The 9057-nt window shown below is 45.4% G+C and overlaps 1 protein-coding gene across 2 annotated transcripts in view; it reads right to left on the reverse strand.

Annotated features, from left to right (window-relative positions):
- The window catches only part of CLCN4 (chloride channel, voltage-sensitive 4), an 80729-nt gene extending 73945 nt beyond the window's left edge, over positions 1-6784 (reverse strand). The window contains exons 1-2 of one of the 2 annotated variants that reach the window (XM_011950900.1): positions 6515-6784; positions 5076-5339 (exon numbers count right to left, since the gene is read on the reverse strand). The gene's annotated coding sequence lies outside the window, so the exon portion shown is untranslated. The remainder of the gene's footprint in view (positions 1-5075; positions 5340-6514) is intronic. The other variant, XM_011950901.1, reaches the window with a different exon arrangement.
- Positions 6785-9057: the final 2273 nt, after the last annotated feature.

Here is a 9057-nt window from a genome sequence, read left to right on the forward strand (position 1 = left end):
GAGATCAGCCTGGATAACATGGTGAAACCCGTCTCTACTAAAAATACAAAAATTAGCCAGGCGTGGTGGTGCATGCCTGTAATCCCAGCTACAGGGAGGCTGAGGCAAGAGCATCACTTGAACCTGGGAGGTGGAGGTTGCAGTGAGCCAAGATCGAGCCACTGCACTCCAGCCTGGGTGACAAAGAGAGATTCCATCTCAAAAAAAAAAAAGAAAAGAAATGGAAGTCATTTTAAAAAAATACTTATCACAATCAAAAAAAAAACAAAAACAAAAACAAAAAACATTCCTGCACATAAAAAAGCCACCCACTGAAAATGTGGTTAAACAACGGTCTTGTTACCAAGAGAAAGTGTGTATGGGGGAAGGGATAGGAGGGGGGACTGTCCCCACACACCTCTTCCCCCAGGTTGGTAGAATAGATGCGTCATCACACTAAACCCCTTTAGTCTGCTACTGCAAGGCTGACAGGTGGAGAGGAGGCAGAGAAGGTGAGGACTTCTGGGGCAAAGTGCCTGGGGCTCTGGCCCATGTGATGGGGGCACTTGGAGCACAGGTTAAGCCCTGGGCTTCACCCCCAGACCTATTCAATCAGAATCCCCAACGTGTCTAAGGGTCTACATTTCTTTTATTTTTTCTTAACTTTTTATTATGAACATTTTCAATTACACAGAACATCATCCAGAATGAATAACACCAATCAGACTGAACAGTTGTTCACATTTGGCTCTATCTGCTTTATCTCTTTCTCTCTCTTCATTTAACTGAACCATTTACAAGTAAATTATTGATCTTGAAGCCTGGTTTTCAAAGTGTGGTCTGGGGACTCCTTGGGCTCCCCAAGACCCTTTAAGGGACTCCATGATGTCAAAAACATTTCACAATATTCTGACATTGTTATTTGCCTTTTTCTAAGTTCATTCTCTCATGAGCATACAATGGAATTTTCCAGAGGCTACATGACATGTGATATTGAAACAGATTGAATGTAGAACCAAGTATGGGAATTCATCTGTCTCCTATTAAGTCATACATTAAAGAGATCTCAAAAAAACATTAAAAAAAGAAAAAAAGTAAATTATTGCCACCATGACACTTTATCTCTAAACACTTTAGTAGACATCTCTAAAAAATAATACTTTTCTACATAAACACATGTATTAGCTATCTATTGCTGCCTAACAAATTACCCCAAAGCATAGCAGCAGGACATAAACATGTCTCATGTCACTGTTTCTGTGTCAAGAACCCTGGAGTGGCTTAGCTGGTGCCTCAGCTCAAGGTGTCTCAAAGGGCTGTAAGCATCTCAAGACTCAACTGGGGCTGGGTGTAGTAGCTCATGCCTGTAATCCCGGCACTTTGGGAGGCCAAGGCGGGCAGATCACCTGAGGTCAGGAGTTCAAGACGAGATCCAACATGGCAAAATCCCATCTCTACTAAAAACACAAAAATTAGCCAGCCATGGTGGTGTGTCCCTGCATTCCTAGCTACTGGGGAGACTGAGGCATGACAATCGCTCCAACCCAAGAGGCGGAGGTTGCAGTGAGGCGAGATCACCACCACTGCACTGCAGCTTGGGCAACAGACCGAGACTCTGTCTCAAAAAAAAAAACAAAACAAAAAAAGACTCAGCTGGGCCTGAAGGGTCTGCCTCCAAGCCCACTCAGACCCTCACACCATCAGCAGGCCTCAGTTCTTCTCAGGCTGTTGGAACGGACCTCAGGTCCTCACCACGGCAAATGGACCCTTCCGTAGGGCTGATCACGACATGGCAGCTTCAGTGTAAGCAACTCAAGAGAGAAAATACATCCCAGGTGGAAGCTCCTTTACACCCTCATGGTGGAAATGCCACCCCCCCGCCCCCTGCTAGACATATTCATTGGAAGTTCATTACTTGGTCCAGCCCAAACCTCAGGGGAGAGGGTGATGCCAAGTTGCAGCTGCCAGGGGCGGGGATCACTGCATCTGTCTGAGGGGCTGCCAACCACATCACAGACTGTCACATCTAATCAAAGCAGCAGCAGTCTCCTAGTGTCACCTAATAGCCAGTCACATCAAAGCATCTCCAGGCGTCCCCAAAATGCCTGTTACACGTTTGTTCGGGCCGAATCCAATCGAGGGCCACAGTGATATTTGGCTATTCCGTCTCCTAAGTCTCATTTGATGGAGAATACCCCATCTCCCTTTTCAAAATTTTCTTTCATGATATTGCCTTGTTGAAGAGACAAGGCTAGATGGCTCACACAGAGCACCAAGCCCACCAGAGGCACACAGGAGCGTGACAGGCCTGCCCTGGGATGACCGTGGACTGAAGCCTGGGAGGACAGTGGCATGGGGAGTAGATGGAGCCAGCTGCTCTCACCCCAGCCCTCTGCACAGTGGGTCTTCCTCACCGAAGGCCAACCTCCCCCACCAGGGCTTTTCTACCTCCCCCAGGAGACCATTTTCATGGTGCCAGGAAAGAAGAGACAGAGAGAGAGAGAGCAAGCTGACGGCAAGGGAACGCAGGGGAGGGACACATCAAAGTCCCAAGCCTGGGGCACAAGGAAATGTTTTCTGGCCATTCTAAGCCCCGCCCCCCTGCCACATACACACACACACACACACACACAGAGTAAACATGTCCCCGCCTTGCTACGCTGCTGCCATCCCTGCTTCCTGTCTCTCGGGAGTTTCCCAGTCTGCAGACCCTCTCACTTCCGTCCGTCCCTCCCCAACAGCCAAGGAAGCAGAGTCAGCAAGTCCAGCTGGCCCCACTTTACAGAGCCGACAGCAGCTCTGTGAGGTGAAGTGATGCAGCCATGGTCACCCTCCTAAGTGTCAAAGCCAGATCTTTAGATGCAAGTCCTGGACTGAAGCTTAAAGCATGCGACCATGTCTGCCCTAAGCGAGTGTCCGTGTCGCTGGTGGTGCAGGCAGTTTGTGTTTGCCTCCTCCTAGCTGCATAGACATTACCAACCCTCTCGTCCTCACCACATCCCACACCAGCACCAGACGTCGTGTCGTTTCTTCCTCACAACACCTCCGAGTGGACACTGTTATTCTCATTTTTGCAGACAAGGAAATGGACTCCCAGCTGTTAGGTCTAACCCAGCGTTAGCGTGAGTATGTCCAGGGACGTGCCCCAGGTCTGCTGAGCACGAAGCCCCGGCAGGTTTCAACACACATTCATCTAGTGCTCTGATTTTTCCTGTTTCCCTAACACTCTCCTTTCCGCCAGGCTAGCCTCCCAGCTACAAATGGCATACAAACAGCTCCTCCCCTTTTCACAGAAGCTATTTCTGGAAATTCACAACATAAAAACGCCTTCACATTGTGTTTTCCAATATATACGATATTAAGAAAGGGAATCAGATTTCTGATCAAGGGCTTGGCATCAAACCAATCATAAGAAAATGAATTCTTGGAGCCCAAAGAACATTTTGAGATATCCCAATGAGTGGTTCTCAACAGGGGGCAAGGGAGCCCTCAGGGGACATTTGGCAATGTCTGGCAACATTTTTGATTGTCACAAGTGGGGGCTGAGGGAGGAGGTGCTAGTAGCATCCAGTAGGTGGAGGTCAGAGATTCTGCTAAACATCCTACAATGCACAGGACAGCCTCACCACAAGGAGTTATCTGGCCCCAAATGCCAGTAGTGCCAAGGTTGAGACACCCTGACCTAAATCCCTTTGTTACTTTGAGGACAAGATAGCCGAGACCCAAAGACACAAAATGACATGTCCAAGCCTGCACAGTCACAAAGCCAAAAGTGGAATCTAGGTCTCTATTAGATCCACCTCTATCATCTGCTTTGCTCTATCTAGGGTTGAGCTGGGGGAGAAGGGAGGGCAGGAACCCAGGGATCTTAATTTGTGTAACCAAACTGAACCAAAGGAAGAAAATGGCAACAAACAAGTTACTAAATTACTGCAGCAACACATCTGGGTGTCCCAAATTCTGAAAGAAATGCCTCCTTCAATTATTGATGGAAATAGCATGGCTTTACAGGCCCCCCAACGTTGCTGGTTGGTCAAATTATTCATGATGTGAGTTCCAATACAGTTTAGTGACAACAAACCTTCCAGAAGGGCCAGGTTTTAGAGGGGGAAAAAAATGCCACATTCTCCCCCAGGGTGCCCACACACGTCCTGCTATAGTTTCTTCCTGACCCCGAGAAAGGAATGTAAACGCTCTAGAAAGAGTCCATTAAAATCCCCCACCCACTGTCATGCTAGAACTGAAGTCACCTGACCCCCCTCCATCTGTCGCTGAGTCATCAAGCCCCTCCATTCAGTAAGCGAATTATCAGCGAGAGAATTAAAAAGAACTCTGGGAATTGTTAGGTTTTGGCGTTATCTCCACCCCCACTCTCTGCTTAAGATCATTTGATTCTTAGACATGTAGCTGTCTCTTACACTCACATGTTATCTTTGGAAGCTGCAATTTATTTTTATTTTATTGGATACTGTTCTTTTTTAATCTACTTAAAACACCTGGAAGGAAAAAAAAAATACATTTCTGACGTATGCCCTGTAAATGCTGGAACCTTGCAAAATAATGCAAAACAATTTAGATTGCACATCTGGCTCTTAAATTGCTAACCAAGAAGTTTCCATTCCCCAGCCCGCTTTTGCTTTGAAAGAAATGAGGCTAATTACTGAGGACAAAGGCCTGTAATTAGTAAACATGTCATTATTTAAGAAGCAGAATGACACTAGGAAAACACTTGATAGTTACCTCTTAAAAGCCCCTCTCTCTACTTAGAATGCATGCAGTGTGGTCACTTCAGATTTTGTTCCCCGCCAGAAGGGTTTTTTCCCCTCCCCCTGTCTTTCTGTCTGGCCCCTGCCCACTTTATCCGGGCGGACGTGCCAAGACCCAATTCACGCGTGGGCCTGCCACGGGCCATCCCCCGCCGGGTGCATGCAGCTGCAGCAGGCAGCTGTGGGCAGCAGGCGCCGCAGCAGCCAGAGGCCCCACTTTGGGTTTCTGGGGGCGCAGCCGGGCTGCAGGCCCGCAGGCCGGGCTCCACCTGAAGCGACCGCGCTGCCGGGGGCGCCGGGGAGGGCATCCAGGCGCCGCGCGCCCCTTACCTGCAGTGCCGCATCGCACCCGCGGCCGCCCACCTGGACAGCATCCTCGAGCATCCTTTCTTCAGCGCGACGGCTGCGAGCGCCGTGACATCACCAGGAGGCGGGCCCCACGCTGCCACGTGACGCCTTCCGGGCGAGGCAGGGAGGTGTGCGCGGGGTGCGGGGAAGACCCTGGAAGTCCCGGGAGGTGAGGGGTGATGGCCAGAAACCCTCGCGCTGGCCGCCCCTCAGGCCGTTTCGCTTGATGTGTGCAGCTTGCCTGACCTTTCGCGAAGAATTATGAAAAACAACACACAGGAGGAGAAATCCAAATTATCACAGGCTCCAAGCGTGTAATAGGATTTCGAAAGAATTAGCAATAAGGGGATTACAGTGAAAGGAAATACAATTTCATGTTTTATTTTAAAACTAGTATTTATCAAATGCAGTGGAGAAATAAACATTTTGTGCAAATCATAATGACACAAAATATAGCATGGACATACTTTGTATAGAGTTTCTGTGTTTCAAGTCGTATATCGACTATTATACCAAACACTTTAGTTCAAAGCAATTCATTATGGAACATTATACTAATTGCACGGATGAATAATGCTTTGATTACTCTGAATAGTTGCATTCCAATATTAATTTGTATTTGCCAAAGGAAAAAAATGGTGACACCACGTATTTCTACTACTTACTTAAATATGTGATGATTTAAAATAAAGCACTATTACGTGAGCATGGCTGTATTTGTGTCTCTGTTTTCTTACATCTTCTGGCAAGGCTTGAGTTAATTCACAATAACTCATTATTTCACATTTTCTAATTTTTATCACATTCTGAAGAAGTGAGTCATTTTACTATCACAGAAAATATGTACAATGTCAACATTTCTCATTCACAACTGAAATAGCCTTGCCTAGAAAGACTTTAGAAAATTACAACTGTGATAATTTTGTAAATTTGAAATAGCATATTTCAAACTTAAGCAGTGCACATATAAACTTTTCCTTTGCCAAAATACACAAGCATTTTTGAAATGTAAAAGGACAAAAGCAAAGACTGCTTTTATTTGTATTCCAATTGCAAATAGATTCATTTACTTTCACTTGAGTTAAAAATCACAATTATAACATTCCCTTTGCTCACAGCCCTGAAAGAGACATGAAATAGATTGTTTTACAAGCAGGTTAGAGTTAAGTTTACTTGCAATTTATTCCAGCAGCTTTCGTGTCCTTCTATATTTAACCCTGGCCCTTATACCATCATTCCCTCCAAATTAACCAAATTTCTGTTCAGAAGGTTAATCTCTAATTTGGAGATAAATACAGCCCTTGACTCTCACAGCGATCAATTATTTTCAACACCAGAATTTAAAAATCAACAAAGTCGCAGTGTAGTTTACTAGGTCACTCCTCTCAAATTTGTTTTTCTGAGTGATATAAGCAGCTTACCTTCCGCTTTCAGATTCTGAGATATAAAGTTAAAACGCTACCGAAATCTCCTGCTCCTTTGGGTTGAGGGTCTAATGGAGGCAGAAACTGACAAGCTCATTTTCCTGCCAGAGGCAAATGTCGATTTCAGCCCAGAGGGCCCCGGAGGCCGGCTGGGAGCATCACGTGCTCGGCCCAGCCACTCAGCCCTGCCCAGCCAGCCTGGTCACCTCTTGGCTCCGGAGCCCCGCCGTGCCAGTGTCATTCGCCTCCTACCCCCGGGGCATTCGTGTCCAGAGAAAGCCCGGCGTCCGGGAGACAGGACGCCCCACCCTCAGGGGCTGGGCTGCACGGAATTCTGTGGCCGGAGTTTCCAGAATCAATGGGAGGTGGTGGGTATATAAAATGTCCTGCAGCCTGAAGAGGATGGTAGCACGGTTTGCAGTAGGTTAGTTTCACCTTCTCTTTTTTACAATTGATTGCTCAATTGTAAAAAACATTACAGCAAACCGGCAATTCAGACAAGGCCCATAACTGGGCCAAGCAATTCTCAACAGAATGAGAGAGCGCTCTGAACACCCTCCACCCTCGCCTGTCAAATTGTCATTTTAGCCAAGAATTAGAAAACAAAACCAAAAAAAGCAAAAACCAATACCACCCATGGGAATGTAAATTGAGCAGTCTTCTGGTGGTCTGTTTAGCATTTTTTCCTACCCAATGCTTTACAAATACACAGTTTCACCAATTACTCCGGGTCCCACAGCTGTTGGTATCATGTGCTCCAGCAACTTGATGTCCAAGAATTTGTCCTGGGGGGTGGGGAGTGGGGGTTGGAGGGGAAGAATTATGTGCAAACCCCTGACTGGGGAAAGTTTGCTGCAATATTATTTATGATCTCAAAGCACTGGAAGCAAGTTAAATCTCCAAAAACAGAGGATGTTTTAAATTATAAGACATCTGTGCAGGGGAAGAATTAAAACCAATATGATGGTACACACGGATGTAAAAAGACATTGGCAGTGGATTAAATGGAAAAAAATGGAAGCTTCAAAGCATTATGTGCTGAGTGATCCATTGTTTCTATGTAGGTGTAGTATATTTATATCTACACATATACCTTTACGAACATAGAAAAAATTATTAGGAAATGAATTCACTAAAGTATCAAACATGGTATTTCACTGGTTAGTGGGATGAGGGTGTTTTACATTTTTCTTCTTTTAAGCTTAGTGACATTGTCTAATTTTTCCACAGTGAATATGTATTGCTTTTACAGCAAGAAAAAAATGTTTTCTTAAAAGCACCATATAGACATGATTATGGAATAAACAGTTTCGGCTAATTTTTTAATGCAGATTTCATTACTTGAAGATTCTGAACTCTTAACCACAAAGCCCTGAGGGAACAATTCCTAGCTATCCTAGATTATTCTGCTCATGAAGATCTTTAGGAAAGAAAGTGCCATTCAGGGGCTGTTATTAATATTTAATCACCTGTATGTCGTTTTAATTTCTCTTCCATTTAAACCTACTTCTTACTTTGCCCTGTGTGGAGATAGAAAGCTGGTTATTACCATCCTTCATGAAAAGATTCTTTCAATAGTTACGGAATAATAACCTTTGAGTTTTTTGTTTGTTCATTCGAGACAGGGTCTCGCTGTGTCTGCCAGGCTGGAGTGCAGCGGCACGATCATGGCTCACTGCAACCTCAAATTCCTGGGCTCAAGCAATCCTCCTGCCTCAGTCTCCCAAGTAACTGGGACTACGGGTTCTTTCCATTGCCTTCACAGATTTCTCTTTCCTGTCCCTTTGAATCTTCTACGTTTTTTCTCTTATCTGCCAGTTTTCTACAGATGTCACACAAGGTTTAAAACAGTGGTTCTTAATGGGGGGTGATGTTGCTCCCTTTCCCCCAGGGGACATTCTTGGCAGCCACAACTCGAGTGGGAAGAGCCGTATGCTCCTGGCATTGAGTGGGTAGAGGCCAGGGCTGCTGCTGAACATCCTACAGCGCACAGGACAGCTCCCTCCCTACTCCCACCTCCTGGGACAGTGAACATTCTGGCCCAAAATATCAATACAATAGTGCTGAAGTCGAGAAACCCTGGTTTAGAATTACTGATGGAGTATAATTTGATGCCCAAGATGTTCCATTTCTCAGCCATTTTCAACAGTTCCCCATTGTATGATGTGCTGGAAGCTCTGCTTCATTACAAATCCGTTAAAGGTAGTACTCCCAGCATGTGGGACGTGTCGTTGCCCATCTGTGTGTACACCAAAAACCACCTCTGAAAAGAGACATCAGGAACTGCTAAGGGTGTGATCTCTAGTGAGGAAAACTGTGTGGCTGGACACAGAGGTGGATGGGAAATTTTCATAGATTTGGATGCACTGTATAAACAGACATTTTCCCACCATTAAATTATTAAAGCTCACTATTCAATTATTCTATAAATGGTGGGTTTTACAAAAGCTAGAGGTAAGGACCCTATTGTCTCTTTGTGTCCAAGCCCCCATATATATATATGTGTGTGTGTGTATTATATGTTTTATATATATATATAT

The sequence above is a fragment of the Colobus angolensis genome, unplaced genomic scaffold, assembly GCF_000951035.1.
Source record: "Colobus angolensis palliatus isolate OR3802 unplaced genomic scaffold, Cang.pa_1.0 Scaffold310, whole genome shotgun sequence".
In the NCBI taxonomy this organism is placed as follows: Eukaryota; Metazoa; Chordata; class Mammalia; order Primates; family Cercopithecidae; genus Colobus; species Colobus angolensis.